This window comes from Canis aureus, chromosome 2 (assembly GCF_053574225.1).
Source record: "Canis aureus isolate CA01 chromosome 2, VMU_Caureus_v.1.0, whole genome shotgun sequence".
In the NCBI taxonomy this organism is placed as follows: Eukaryota; Metazoa; Chordata; class Mammalia; order Carnivora; family Canidae; genus Canis; species Canis aureus.
In genome coordinates, this window is record NC_135612.1 from 22888709 (window position 1) to 22905291 (window position 16583).

Genomic DNA, 16583 nt, shown 5'->3' on the forward strand with positions numbered 1-16583 from the left:
TGTGACACTTGATTTTGGCTCAGGTCATGATCTCAGGGTCACTCAGTGGGGGGTCTACTTGAAGATTCTCTCTCTCTCTCCCTCTGCCCCTCTCCACCATTCACACTCTCCTTCTTAAATAAGTAAATCTAGAAGAAGAAGGAGGGGGAGGGGGAGGGGGGAGAAGGAATGCCATGTGTGAGCTGATATCAGAGATTCATTTTCTCTAGATATTCTGAACTATCTAAAAGTCAATGTGTCCAAACCATGGTATCAGATAAAGTGCTTCACAATTTGTACTTTTAAAGACATATAATTTTCTGGCCACATTTGCTTCACTCTCTTTAACTCTAATGTTATCCTCTTATAGAACAATTCCTGTTTCCCTGAGTTTTCACAAAACTTCAAATATTTGAAATTTTGTTTACTGCTACTTCATCTATCAGAAATATTATTTTTTCTTTCTGTCTGACAAATTTTTATTCATTCTTCCAGATACAGATTAAATCTCAACCATTCTGAAAAATATTTATCAATTTAATCAGCAATTGATTAATCTCTCTAAAGTTCCACTGAGTATTATTCTTCTGTATGATTTTTCTATATATCACATTAATTATTTACATAATTACTCCCCCAGCAGACATGAGTGAGAAAACTGCCAATCTTTTTGTCATTAGAACTTTGTTCACACTATAGATTCAATAAATGTTTGTTGAATGATTAATGTCTTGGATTTAAAACAGACTCTTTCATTTCTTATAATGTATTACTGAATCAAATGAAACAGATCTCTAAAAATCTTTATACTTTTGCTTACTCTTTCCTAATATATTTTTCCCTATACTGCTAAAAGACTTTGAATAACTCAGAATATACAAGCTAGATCAAATATAAACAATATTAAAATATGACAAGGATTTCTATTGTTTCCAGAAAGTGAGTCTAAACCCAATTTATCAGCAGTAAGTATAAGCTGTTTATTTGCCCTACTGTGACCTCATGTAAGGATGTGGAATGCAAAAGAATCTCATAAATTAATATTGGTTCACTGGGGCATTTCCTTTAGAATCCAAATGGTGTCAGTAATGTTGCTCTATTATTGAGTCTTTTGTCCTTTATTATAATTATTAGCCACTTACAATTTAATTGCATTACAAGAAATGTTAATAAGAAGTGACTCAGAAGAAACTGTGACCTTTTGAAACCTTCTTGGCTGTTTAGAACATTAGCTGTGATTCTTGGAGCTAATGTGTACAAAGGATAATTCACTAGCTATGATAGGCAAATGAAGGAAGTGATGAGTTTTAAAGTCTGTTCTAGGATTACCAAATGTATATTTATCAGAAGTAGAGAAATTCACTTATTTTTAATTCTTCAATATCTAAAAATATTTCCCATATTCTTCCATATTTTATTTTGTTGATTGTCAGCATATAAATGTTGATGAGTTTTTAATCTTTTCTTTCTTTTATTCATTCATTCACTCTATTTATTTGTTAACTTAATTATTTACTTAGTGCATAAAGACATGCCTTAAACACCAGAAACAGCAGTTTAATAGAGAAAACTTACCCATCTTATAGAAAACAGATGGCTGTACTATTTGCAGTGATCACCAACATTTTTAGATCAGCTAACCAGAGCTATGACTATTCAAATGTGGTCTTTTTTTATTCTTTTTGACTATATCCCTCCAGTCTGTTTATATCATATATTAACATGCTAGTAATGATGCTGGCCCTACCTCCCAGTCTTTTCCAGTTTTACTACTAAGAAAATGTGAAAATAGAGTACATTGCAACAACCTCTTTTTTTTTTTTTCCTTAAAGAAGTATCATTTGCATCATGAGGTTTCAGTGGGAGAGGCACACAAGATAAGTCCTTAACACACACACACACACACACACACACACACACATATAGTCTATGAGACTGTTCACTATGCCCTTGAGAATATCAACAAAGGAAAAGAGAAGAGGAAAATATTCCTCTTGCCTTATTTTTTTAATAACGTTTTAATAATGTTGCTCTTTAAATGCTGCAGGGATTTGTAGGGATATGACCTTTATTTACGCAAAGATTTTAGTTAGTGGCCCTTTTGTGATCTGTAGTCACTCATGGTCATCCTGACATTTTCCCAAAGGCCAAGACTCTTATTTGCTGATTTTTATACCTGAGGACTATTTGTCTTCTCCTGTCATTTTCTAGCTGTTGATGTCAATGTTAACATTGCTGCAAATAGACATTGCCTCAAGAAAGTGCACAAATCATTTCTGGTTAAAAGGAGACTAGGTCTTGCTAAAACTGCCTCTGCCTCACTTGTCTATGAGAATTGCTGACAAGATTATGTTTCATTTGTACCCCTGGGAAAATAACTCTTCTACATCTTAAATGTCCTTTGAAGTCAGTAGTAAACATAAATAGAGTGCCAAAAAGAAATTACATTCTAATCTTTCATAATGTACTTAATAGTATATTTTGATACAGCTCTAGTAAAAAGATTATATAGCAAGGTGAATTGTTCAAAAATACATTGTCGAATGCTGAGTGAGAAATATATTAAACATTTGTTTGGTTCTACTGTGTGTGTATTTGATTGTACTATATATATCTATTTTTAAAAATTTTTAATTATGGTACTACAAAGTGTTACTATACATACATATATATATATTTAAATTTTAAAAATTGGATTTTCTTTTGATTTATGTCTATTAATAAATATGTCAATCAGATGGCTTCTATTTAGTTTATTAACAGATAATGTTTCTACCTCTGAATATAATTATTTTCTCTTTTTTTCTTTTAATAAGAATGGTTTGGAAGTTAAACTTCCTACTATTCCTTCCTTTATTCTTTATCTCAATATATTAAATATGAGTTTATAATAGGGAAAGTATTTCTGGCACACTATTGTTAGAATTGATGAGTACATGCGTATACCCAGGAAAAGCAATCAATAGAGAAGGAGAAATGTAAAATGAAGGACAATTTATAAAGAAAAACTCACGTCAAGTTGGGAGAAGACTCAAGTGTGAACAGAGCTAGAAAGGTCAGTCTTATTAAGTAAGGACACTTGATACTGGCAGACAGATATAAAATAACGGTAAGGGAGAAGAGAAATTTTGTCAAAGAAAAGAATGTTTTCAGGAAAGTTATCATTTTTCTCTAATTTCTCAATAAATTAGAAATGAAATCTACTGCAGCTGAGGTAATCTATGGGGTTAAGATTGTGGACTTGATTTTATTAATTTTCATGAAAATGTGTAATGAAATTTATGAAGAATGAAATGATAATTGAACAAGGGCAAGCTTGCAATTTACTGGAAAAATTGTGAAATTTTATTGGAGACAGACAACAGGGGTATTTACCTTACACCAAAAATCACTCAAGCCTGCCAGTAGGATGAAGAAATAAGACATTGATGGTTATCCAGACTAAGGACTAATGAAGCAGGCAAGAGCCTGCAATAAGAAATTGAAGCAATAATTAATTTTAGTAATTGATATATCATATATACTACTTTTTAACTAACTTAAATGACCAAGATATTTCTAAGAGAATTTATCATAAAATTTTATTAAATTTATCTGCCTGATTCTTCTTTTAGAATCAAATTATGGAATATAAGCATGTGTATTGTAGGCATGATCAAGTAATTAAATAAATGATTTCCTCTTAGTTATTTTTAAAATTTTCCATGTTTTCTTTTTTTTTTAAGATTTTATTTATTTATTCATGAAGGACACACAGAGAGAGGCAGAGACATAGGAAGAGGGAGAAGCCGGGTCCCTGCAGAGAGCCTGATATGAGACTTGATCCTGGCATTCCAGGACTATGCTCTGAGTCGAAGGCAGATGCTCAGCCACTGAGCCACCCAGGGTCACATGTTCATGCTAAATAATGCTATCTTCAATATTCTATATATTCCAAAACTTATCACTTTATCCATTACCATTTTCTTCAAATTGTGTATTTTTTAATCATGAAAATATCTCTGAATTAAATAATTCATTCTTATATGATAGGCAGATATGCATTCTGAATGGTCTTCTCATTTTCAAAAACTAGATTTTGGGTAAAATCACTTTTTAGTACATTATTGGACTCACAAAGAATAAGAAAAAAATATCCAAAACACACCCACAGTGGAGGCAGTCCAAGATGGCAATGTAGAAAGATCCTATTTCACCTTCTCCCAAGGACATCCTGAATCTACAGTTATATATGGAGCAACTCCCTCTAAAAAACACCTTAACACTAGCTGAACAGATTCTCTGTATCAGCAAAGGAAAAATGGACCACATGGAGATGGTTAGGAGAGGCTGAGAAGGGGATCCCTGGGTGGCTCAGGGGTTTAGTGCCTGCCTTCAGCCCAGGGCCTGATCCTGGAGTCCTGGGATCGGGTTCCGCATTGGGCTGCCTGCAGGGAGCCTGCTTCTCCCTCTGCCTGTGTCTCTGCCTCTCTCTCTCTCTGTGTCTCTCATGAATTAATAAATAAAATCTTAAAAAAAAAAAAAAAAAGAAAAAGAGAGGCTGAGAAAAGGTTGCTCAAAGAATCCCTGGCACAGCGGCCTGCAATTGGGAAGAATCTCACAAATCTGAAACTTCTTTCTGAGGAATAAAGCATTTGCACTTCACATCAGGCATCCCAACTTGTAAGACCTTCATGGGTGAGAGGAGCCCCCAAAACATCTAACTCTGAAAAACACCAGGGCTCTTGTCCATATGACCCAAAGAGTGCAGTAGCTAAAAAACACCTCTGAAAAGGCTTCCTTACAAACTCACTCACCACAGGGCGCAGCCCAGAAGCAGCAGTTTGTAAAGTGCCAAGGATGTATGTGAAGGAGATTCATTAGCTAAAGACTGTGCTGGAGAGGCTGAGGTCTGTTGGGTTTCTTTCTGGGAAGAGCGGTGCTGGTGAGTGCCAGATTCACACTCCCTTTGCCTCACTCTGGTTTGCCAGTAGCCCCCAGAAAGGGGCTTATTCCCTTATCTGGTGCATGATTTTCACAGTTGTTGTCAGGGGACACCTTTACACCATCTCAGGGAAGGTTACTAAACGTTGTTTGTTTATTTTCATGCAAGAACAGTCTGGTCTTTTTAGAAGGGTAGGGGCAATATTGTCTTCCAATATTCACCAAATTTCAAAGGGAATTGGGATGTCAAGATCTCAGCTTCATCTGAGTCTGTCCAAATGTCTCTATCCCAAGTCTCAAAGGCCCATTTATAAATAAAGAGCCTACTTACCTCAGCATGTAAGATTGCGCACTTGAATGATTAGCATCTCTGCATTCTAACACCAGGCTCTGGGGTTGATGCACAGTCTTGTCTGCCCTCTCACTTCAACTGGTTTTTAGTTTTGGATTTGTTTGTTTGTTTGTTTGTTTGTTAAGGGTCCACAAAAATTTTCTGATTCTTTACTCAAGTCTTGATTTGGAAATTCAAAACTAAGTTTCCTTCTGCCCCTCCTTAGATATGGTCTTAAGGGCAGTCAGAGGCAAGCAGCAAATCAATCCCAAAAGTTTTTGTAGTCATCAATTGTTACCATTTCTTGGTCACCATAGTGACTGAGTGCCACAACCACTTGATCTCTCAAAGCTTTTCTATCTGTATTGTGTCCCTATGACCCATAGTAATTTGGGATTTTTCATTTCACAGTATACCATGGATTACTAGCCTCCTATTTCCTAACAAAAAGTAACCAAGAGTTCATCAGCTATCTGAGCAATAGAATCTGAAAATCTCATATTTTACCTGGGACAATATGCCTTCATTATTAGGCTGTGTGGCTTTCCAGGTAGTGGGCTGTAGTGTGACCCCAGTTCACATGTATTGAGCCAAACCATTTGAATTCATTACTCATCTAGATGTTGTAAAATTGGTTACTTTAAGATACTAGCCATCTGCTATATCTCAATAACCTATGTTGGTTTTTACCCATTGATAATTACTCTAATTTGAGTAGTCTCTCCAAAATATGGAAATTATCTACAATATAGAAAAAGTTTATCACAAAAATGTTAAATTAAAGATGATTTATAACAACATGAAATAGAGAATAAAAGTGACATTTAAAAGCTGTATAATAAATGATCATTTTTGGGATCCCTGGGTGGCGCAGCGGTTTGGCGCCTGCCTTTCGCCCAGGGCGCGATCCTGGAGACCCGGGATCGTATCCCAGGTCGGGCTCCCGGTGCATGGAGCCTGCTTCTCCCTCTGCCTGTGTCTCTGCCTCTTTCTCTCTCTCTCTGTGACTATCATAAATAAAAATTTTAAAAAATGATCATTTTTAATCATATTGGATTTACTTTAAAAAGCTGGATAAGAAACTTACATATGGGACATATGGGATGCCTGGATGGCTCAGTGGTTGAGTGTCTGCCTTTGGCTCCAGGCATGGTCCTGGGGTCCTGGGATCAAGTCCTGCATCAGGCTCTCTGTGGGCAGTCTGCTTCTCCCATTGCCTGTGTCTCTGCCTCTCTTGTGTGTCTCTCATGAATAAATAAATAAAATCTTAAAAAAAAAAAGAAAGAATCTTACATATGATTACAGGTGAACCACAAGAATGAACTGATCATTTGCTTATAATAATATGCAGAAAATATACATAAAATTGACTTTGTATTGTGGGAATATGGATGCTGTTTTATTTCCTTTTCTACACTTCACTACGAGTCTGAAGAGAGAATAATTTACAAGTGGCTTTGAGCACTCTGGTTAAATTTAATTGGTTCTTCTTTGATTAACCTTGGTCTAAAAATGTTTCTCTTCTCAGACTTCTAAGGTTACAGAATTGCCTTTGCGTTTTTTCTAAATCTTGCAAATGTGTTAAATCATGAAGTACTCTTTCCTAAGTCCGCACAAGTTCCAATTTATCTTAATAATCCATGAAGCTGCAAATACAGCAGATAATTATGTTTCTTTCAAGATAACAAAGCCCATAGGTCATTCTGTTTAGGTAGGAATTGAAGCAACTGTACCACATTATTGGAAGCCAAAACAATTAGTGAAATAATTCTGCAATGTCTGCATTATTTCTTGTCTTCCAACTAATGTTTGCCTTGTTTTTGGATAATTAATGTTAAAATAAGTAGTTTTACTGTTTTCCTAATTGATAATGGATTTTTACCATGAGGAGCTGAGCAGGACCTTTCTGAGAAATCCAAACATTGTTGTATTGCTGTTGTCTTGCTTGATGGAATCAAATAGTGGAAAACTTGGTGAATAGTTAATACAATTATCCTGTCACTAAACTGAGTCCTCCAAATAACAACAGAAGTCATCTGAAGTTGGATATATTATGTAGCTGTCCAAGACTGAATATCATTGTAGTCAATGAGGGCTAAAGGAACTTTCTTTTTTTTCTGTATAAATACAAAAATAATGAAGGCTGAGCCTGTCAGAATTGAGAAATTAGTGGAAAAATAACCATATCTCTTGTTGAATGACTCTGCATTTTTTGCTATGCTTTATTATTAGCACCATATAGTTGAAACAAACAAAAATTTAAATGTGTTATATTGTAACAACAGCAACACAAATATTTAGAGCAAAATATTGACTTCTGCATATTTCTTAGTATTTTATTAGAACAGTTTTCTTTATGTCTATATTAATATGGAAAACCTAAATTAATTGATGTCTGCATAAAACTTTAAATCTTTCAATTCTCAATAAACTAGACATTCAAGATTGTTTCACAGCAGATAGTGTGGTTTAAACTCATGAAATTCCTCCCCCAACTCCCTTAACACATATTCACATTCTGCAGAGGAAAACAGCCTTAGCTTCTGAAGGGAAAGAAAGGTCATCTCTCTCCTCTGTTTTTACTGGATTTCAGCCAGTAGTCATTCATGTTTGACTATATCAGAAATAATAATATCTAAACTCTAGATTAAATTAATATGATGTTTTGAAGACTTCTCTACCAGTTTGAAATGAAATATTTCTTACCTATATTTTCACAGGGTCCAAAGTGCTCAGGTAGCAATCATAACTTGGAATTAAGTGGAATCATTGTCACTTACATTGTCAAAACCATTTCTTTTGGAGAATCTGGAATATCTAATTCTATAGGGCCTATATTTGCAGGAATGGAAAGCACAAAGTCCCTAAGTGGATCCTTGAAGAAGATTATCCATAGAGGCATTCCTGCTTTAAGCTTTTGAACCTTAGATCTATATATTCCTTTCTTCTGGGGATACAGTATCATCTGGATCTCTGCTTTAGTTTGTATACTCAAGAAGAAGGCCATCCTAGGACTCTATGTTTGGTGTAGTATATGATATGACTGATGAATCCTGTGGTTATGGGCCTACTCTCTCAACATCTTCAGAGTCAAATGGATCCCTGTTTGGATACTATGTTGCATTAGAATCCATGAGTGTGAATCGTGCACTTCATAAATTCATAGATAGTGTGGCTGGTTGAAGCTCTCTGGGCATAATTCCACACCTTGAAAGAATGTTCACTCTTGTGAGAAAAAATAATTAGTTCTTTTAGGACATAGGGAGACTAATGAAGTCAGTCATCTTGCCACCAAGTGCCACTTACTTTCCACAAGAAATAATGTCATACATGTATCTCACTATTGTTACCTCTTACAGACATGTTGGACACTCAGGAGCAGGCACTGTCTAGATAACTCTTCATAAGTAGTCTTCCATGCTGTTGAGCCAAATATTTACTTTTATCTCTTCAACCATGAACATTTAATGTGTGTGTCTCTAATGTCATCATTGGATTGCCCACTGAACAATGTTGGCTGACATCAACTGTTAAGTTCTGTTTTCTTTTGTTTGGGGTTCTGTTTTTTTTCAGTTTTTAGTTTGTCTGTTGTGTACTCAATTATTTAGTAGCTTTTTCATGGTGGTTTTTTTCTGGTAGATGTTAACATATGACTCAAAGACCTTCACACTTTGTGCTCACTCCCATATGTCTATCTTCATGCTTCCTACCCAAAATCTTCATATTTCTTGTGGATTATTCATTTTTGACTTGCATATACATAATGAACCAACCTATCTGTAAATCAAGGTTGGGTTGGGTCCTCCAATAGGCTTTATGGGATGTATCACATATCTGTAGGTATGAGCTGAAAGAGAGACACTGGTTCAATTGTGGTGACTTCTATAACATCTGGGATACTTGCTACTATGGCTTTTATGTGCCTTTGGTCTAGCTTGAACTCCATCCTAGATACACTATTTCTAACTTACAGTAGAATGCTGCTAGGCCCAAAAGAATCTATGCCTTGGTGTGTCCAATAGGGTGCCATTAATAATGGAAAGCTAAACTCATGGTTCCTTGATACCATATGGTCAAGTGTTGAATTTTAATAGAGCTCAGTAACATACTAAGGGCTTTTCTTAAGGAGTATAAAATCATCTGCTTAGATGATGAGGACTTGTTCCTGAACTCCGGGCCCCTATGTTGTGATTGTCCGACTGGAGTTTGCTGTAAACTCCATGCGACACCAGTTTCCATCACTGACATTCTCATTACAATAGGATTACTGCTTCTTATGGTCAGAGTGACAAAGTTTGGAATACTGAGTTATAGAGTGTTCTTTCTTCTTCAAGACCCACTCAATGGGGCAGCCATTTATGTTACTCACGATATATACCAGAACAATAATTCTAGTAGAGTTATATGTTGCCTCCAGAATCTGAAGAGACTCAAAGGCTGCTGTACTTCTTCATTTGCTGAAGAGGATGCAAAATGAGGCCAATTGTCTTTCATTTTGGAGCATATCTCCTGGGTTGCCCTGAGTAGTGGGCAATTCAAACTTTACTGAAGCAAGTAATCCCTTAATCTTTGTACAGTTTATTTCTAACTCTGTGGAATGTATGTAACATGCCAAGTGTCTCAGCAGTAGGATACTTCCTGATTATCCTGTTGATGATCATGGTGTCAGTGATGTAAAAAAAACAGTATGATATTCTCTTGGATGTCAGATGGTCCAGATATCTTTGAACTTTGTCAATAAAGAGTCTGGGAGGCTTAACATAGTCATAAGGGAAAATTGCAAATGTGTATTATTGTCTGTTTCATATAAATTTATACTGATTCATTTTTTTAATTGTGAAAGAAAAGTACACATTCACTAAAACAATGATTATATACCAGGTTCAAGAAGATGCATTAATCTCTAGCAATGATAGCATATCTAACATATAAGAATCTGTTGTCACTATTGTCTGGTTGAAATTATGATAGTTTGCAACTATTCTTTGGTCTTGACCTGCTTACTTCAGATTATACTGGTAAATTAAATTAAGATATAATACGGACCACAACTACTACTACATCCTTTAGGTCTTTAGAACTGTCACTAATATCTCCCATTTCCCAAGATGCAGTATTGATTTTCATTTATTATACTGTCTCTGTGTGAGAGCAGAGATGTTTCATTAGGCCTCCTCTGTTATTTTTTTTAATAAATTTATTTTTTATTGGTGTTCAATTTACCAACATACAGAATAACACCCAGTGCTCATCCCGTCAAGTGCCCCCCTCAGTGCCTGTCACCCATTCACCCCCACCCCCCACCCTCCTCCCCTTCTACCACCCCTAGTTCGTTTCTCAGAGTTAGGAGTCTTTATGTTCTGTCTCCCTTTCTGATATTTCCAAGCCTTCTCTGTTATGATAGCTCCTATTGCACATTAACTGCTAAGTATCTCAATCAAATTATACATTCATGAGATAAGGAAATGACACTAGGTGGGTCTGTAGACCCAATGAAATACCTGTTAATTGGACTTTGGCCAGAATTCTACTTTTTAACTGGCTTCAACCCAAACAAGGAAGCCATAAGGACAGTTAAGTTCTCTAGGTATCAATAACAACTCACACCCTATATCAAAAAATAATTCTTTTCACTAGTGTACAGTCAGCCATAGGGAAAAAAGGGGGAATCAATGCTCTATATATTTGTTATGATATTGCAGAGTTCTTTGTCCAGGACTGTTATTTTCTTCAATCAATGGAACAGGACAGTGGTTCAGATCTGGGAAATATCCCAGGAATTATGACTTTTTATTGAGACAATGCTTTCAGCTTCATGCTTATCCATTTTGCCTTGTTTGCTGCCCATTTATTTTGTCCCAAGAATGTCAGGTTTATTAATCATCTCGACTCTTCAGAAGTCAAGCCTCCTTGTCTTGCACTCCCTTCCTGGCCCTTATGATCATTGGGATCTTCCAGCTGTTGTAATTGAAGCACTGCGACCTGATGACAATTTGTTCGCAGCCCTCCATTTCCACTGGTATCAACAAATGAATCTCTACATCATCCCCTTCTAGTAACCCTGCTCTGCAGTAGAAAACCACTACTGTATTTCTTAATAATAATAATGACTCTCTCACTAACACACGTTTAATGGTAACTTGGTAACTGGTGAGTACTGTGGTACTTCCTATGAAACCAATCTTCTATTGGGAAACTTGTCCGCATGTAATATATACAAACCAACATCACTATTTCCCTGATTATTTTAACTCCTTACTTGCACCTGAACTTTCAGGCATTTCAGTTTTGCTCAGTATGAGCCATTGCTTTCTCCAGATTTCTAGAAGCCAACCTAGCATTGAGTTTTCATTATTCCATTGACTTCTTGCCAGAGTGTGAAATTCTGTGCCAATTTTTTTTTTAAGATTTTATTTATTTATTCATAAGAGACCGACAGAGAGACAGAGAGAGAGGCAGAGACACACGCAGAGGGAGAAGCAGGCTTCATGCAGGGAGCCCGACGTGGGACTCGATTCCGGGTCTCCAGGATCACGCCCTGGGCCAAAGGCGGCGCTAAACCGTTGAGCCACCAGGGCTGCCCGAGAGGGCCCCAAATTAAAAAGAAAAAAAAAAAAAAAAAAAAAAAAAAACGAACAAAAACCTATTCCTTAGTTTTGTGTTGTGGATCTCTTGATCAGGCATCTTCAAAATCCAGTATCAAGTATGCTATCTTGACTCCTGCTAGTACATGCTAGTTAATCTTTATAACTTATTTTGTGTGCTAGTCCTTTTCTTCTAAGGCTTAATGTGTGCCATGCTTGGTTTTGCTGCTACCAACCCAAGTTACAGTCATGGAATTTAGGAGAAGGAATAGGACAGACTGAGGAGAACCTTTCTTGCCTTGTGAGGAAGAGAGATCTATGTCCTTCTGCAAGGAGGAGTATACTTCTTATATGAATAATAAGGTATATATTTCAGCAAATGTATACTTCCTTTTGAGATACCATATTAGTAGGAACAAAATATCTCACTGTGCTTGAATTTAGATGAACTCATATTTTACAAACTGCCAATTATTTTACAAAAACTATTCTATTTTTGGTTGAAGCTAAGTTACTGTACTTCCCCTCTCATGTTATTTTTAACAAATCTATGAAGTACTATTTTAATGATCTTAAATAGGCAATATTTTTGTTTAGCTTGCTCTTTTTAACATCCAAATTAATACCTAAACAGTTACCTAATAATCATAAATAAATTCCTAGTAGAATGAATAACAAATGCTAAAGAGTTCTGTCTAATAACAAAGATGTAATACTCTTGTGGGTGGTCTATAGTTAACAATATTCTATTGGTCTACATACAATTAATGACTTCTAGTGGATAATCCTATAATACAAGTCAGTGAGCTATCCAAGTAAAAGTCATTAATAAGATATTGAGGTAAATGCATTTTGTTCTACATATAGGACAAATTTCTTTCAACTCCATGCATCACTATCCAAACCCCAATAGTTCAAAAATTTCTTATAAATTCCCACCTTAGAATGCTTGATTACACTCATGGAAATTCAGAAAGGAAAAGTATATGACTTTAAAAAAAAAAGAAAAAAAACTAGGTAGAAAGTTAAATATTACAGGGAATACTCTATTTTTTTCTTTCATGATTTAGAGTTTTCTAACATTTATTTATTCACTAGAGTGAGATTTGGATGATGGCTGTTGCCTATACGTTTTTGGTTCAAAGTTAGAATTCCATGTAGAGACCATTTATGTCCATGTCTGGGATGCTGAATTATAGTCTCCTTGCTGGTTTCATTGCCTCAGAGAGAGCAAAGTGATTTAGCCTAGTTCAATTTCAGCAAGCTGATAACTTTGTCCTTGCCTATCAGTTATCTTGAATCACAGCTGACTCTATTAGGTGTTATGCCATTCCACATTTCACTCTGTTTGTGCAAAACCCAGATCTGGCTTAATACTTTCTGACCTTCTGTGCAAATTGGGTCGTTTGCACAATATTAGACAGAAATAATGAACATTTAGCAGGATCCAGGTGTAATTTATTGTGAAGTGATGCAGGTGATGCATCACTGACCACTTCTCCTGAAGTTACTCTGGAAATCAAAATCAACCAAATGAATTATGTATGGTGAAGGGAAATTCAGAGAAACTTAAATGACAAGAATACTATATTATTTACTTTATGGTATTAATTTCATATACAACCAAATGTATGACTTTCAGGATTAATCTGAACACTAAATATTGGAAATTTGTACCTACGTTTTGGTGCTTAAAAAACCTAAATCATAGGGTGCCTAGATGGCTCAATTGCTTAACTGTCCACTCTTTTTTTTTTTTCTTTAACTGTCCAGCTCTTGATCTCAGAGTTCAAACCCCATGTTGGACTCTAGACTAGGTGTACAGCCTATTAAAAAAAATTAAAACCCTAAATGTTGCATAATGTATGTAATTGTCTATCACTATATTATATATCTGAAACTAATATATTGTCAACTCTGCTTTAATTAAAAATTTGAAAAAAAATCTTTAGGTAGAAGTTGATGTGAGCATTCAAATAGAAAAAAGTAGAGTGAAATTTTCGATAGCCTACTCTGTATTCAAAGATGTATTCCTATGAAATTTAGTTTACATTCCATGGAAAACATTTTATTTTACTTTTTCTATGCAAAAAAAAAGTGTTTTTATTAAAGCATAGGGACAGGACCCGTGGACACAAAGAGTTATGCTGGAATTGTGAGAAGCGATTGGTTATAAATTAGGGTTGGGGGTGGAGACAAAGGAAGTTTCCAAAAGGATTTTCACAGAAAACATTTTTTTTAAAGATTTTATTTATTTATTCATGAGAGACACAGAGAGAGAGAGAGAGAGAGAGACAGAGAGAGGCAGAGACACAGGCAGAGGGAGAAGCAGGCTCCAAGCAGGGAGCCTGACATGGGACTCGATCCCAGGTCTCCAGGATCACACCCTGAGCTGAAGGCCGTGCTAAACCGCTGAGCCACCTGGGCTGCCCAGAAAACATTTTTAAACACATGCAATAAATAGGCTGGTTTTGTTCAGAACTGTATTTTATGCATTATATTTATATTTGCAAAAATGAAAGGAAGAAATAAAACGGCGTTCTTATTGGTAAATGTTCTGGTGGCTGTCAAGAAATTCCAGTAGAGAAGTTAGCTATATGTGGTCGGAGGAAATATAAACAAGTCCAAAATATCTGTCCAAATTCTCATACTGGCATGAGTTAATATTTCTCAGGTTTGCAATATTCAACAATTTTTGCTTCTGAAAAGCAAGGGATATCTAGCATTGGTCTCCTCATAATGAATTTTGCTTCATGAGTAGAGGCTCATTTTCTACCTAAACAAGCAATTTTTTTATTGTACCAAACTTAATGAGGAAAAGCCAGATAATATATTACTCTTGCCAATTTTAGTAGTATTTTCAACTGTTTCCTAGTACAGCGAGTTTTCTCCTTTTTTCCTTGATGGCACATCACATATGGACTAGATAATATATACATAGAAATGTATTTCCTATACTTTTTTATAGATTTTTATTTTTATGATTTCCCCTTTTGCTCTCTTCTTTTGTTAAAAATCTTTCATATAAAATTTAACAAATGCATCTGCAAGCTAACATGATCTGTGTCATGCAAAATTCTTAGCAGTTGACTAAACAGTACCATTTCCTCTTTTACTGATCCTGCATGTACCAATGCCTTGAGATACCATGGTTATGAAACACTGCCTTAGAGCGTTTCTTTCCTATGTACAACTTATCTAGAGAAAAACAATACCAACTGTACTGAACAGACACAACAAATGATGCCTACTACAGAGATAGACTGGACATAGTCATGCTTCCTTTGCTTAGATAATAGTGATAGGTTACCTACTAAGTAGGGATGAAAAGTCTTGTTAGGAAAATATTTGTTCTGAGATGAGGGAGAGGGAGAAGGAGAAATACACACAAGGAAGAAAATATAAAGAAAACGATAAAGAGAAATTGGAACAATTATCAAAGGAAGTTAAATGGCATTATTTGTATCTCTGGGATCAAATATTATAATATAGTTATGCATAATCCATAAAACAGATATCCTAGCCATGAGAGAAAAAAGATGGAAATAGGTAGAACAATTCCCTGAGTTCATACAGGCTGGAAATAGTTTGCTTTCTTACCAAAAGGAAAACGTTTCACAATATATGAAACATTGGGTATAGCCCTCAAGAGAATCATGCCTTATATTCCTCATTAGAAGACATGTTTGCTGGAAACAGTGAAAATAATTTTTCTTAGCGAGAATAAAATTTTTAAGTGTTAAAGAGAAAAAAAGAAACCGCAATTGTATACTTTGTAAAAATATTTTCCAAAAAAAAAAAAAAGTCATTTTTAGATGTAAGAGTTAGGTAATATGTTGCTAGCAGAATTGCCTTTAAAAAGTTTAAAGGGCGTTTTTCAGACACAAAGAAATTATAGCAGATAATAAATTGAATAGACTTGACATGTTTGACTATAGTTCTTGTGAGGGCCAATATATTTCTGATTCACCCATATTACTGAAGTTGGCACCCGGCCCTATTTTCCACTTGGTAAGACACTAGACTAAATGTCTACGGCTCAATTCATTGGGTCTCTAAAAAGTGCGGCTCAGTTTTTCAGCCTCTCAACTGTTTCTTCTGGAGAGGAATAGACAGGAGGGGCAGAATAGGCAGAGGGTACTTGGGAACTCTGTACTTTCTACTCAATTTTTCTATAAATATAAAACCTTTCTAAAAAAATAGCCTATTAAAATGTTTCCCACATTTTCAGTTTTACACAATTTAAGAAGGTAGTTCCAAATATCTAATTTTCATCATTGGAAATTATTTTGAAAATATTATTCAGTTGGTTATATTTCCTTTATTTCCTTTAATTTGTTGCTTATTATTTTCTGGAGATAATACTTGTTACTCAAATTCCTTCAGCCCCTCTCAGAATACTTTGTCCTCTGATCTGGCCTGGTATCATGAGAATTGTCTTCCTCACTCTTCTTAGATTCTCTAATTCCTAGGTCTTATTGTTTATTCTCTCTTGATTTGTTTTATTTTGAGCAAAACACAAACTCTAGTTTGTTAAGAGAAAATCTACATGTAGCAAAGTTTTCAAGATACAGATTATTTGAAAATACATGTAAAAAATAAAAATAGACAAAAATACCTTGTACCTAACTGAGATATTGTCTTAGAAAGGTTTGACCTGATTTCCTTATACAGTTTTGAAGACAGTACAATTATTTACTATGCTATTACAATTCCTATTCACTGTTTTTTCCTATTTCTTCCTCTTTTCTAGAAATGTCTTTGTT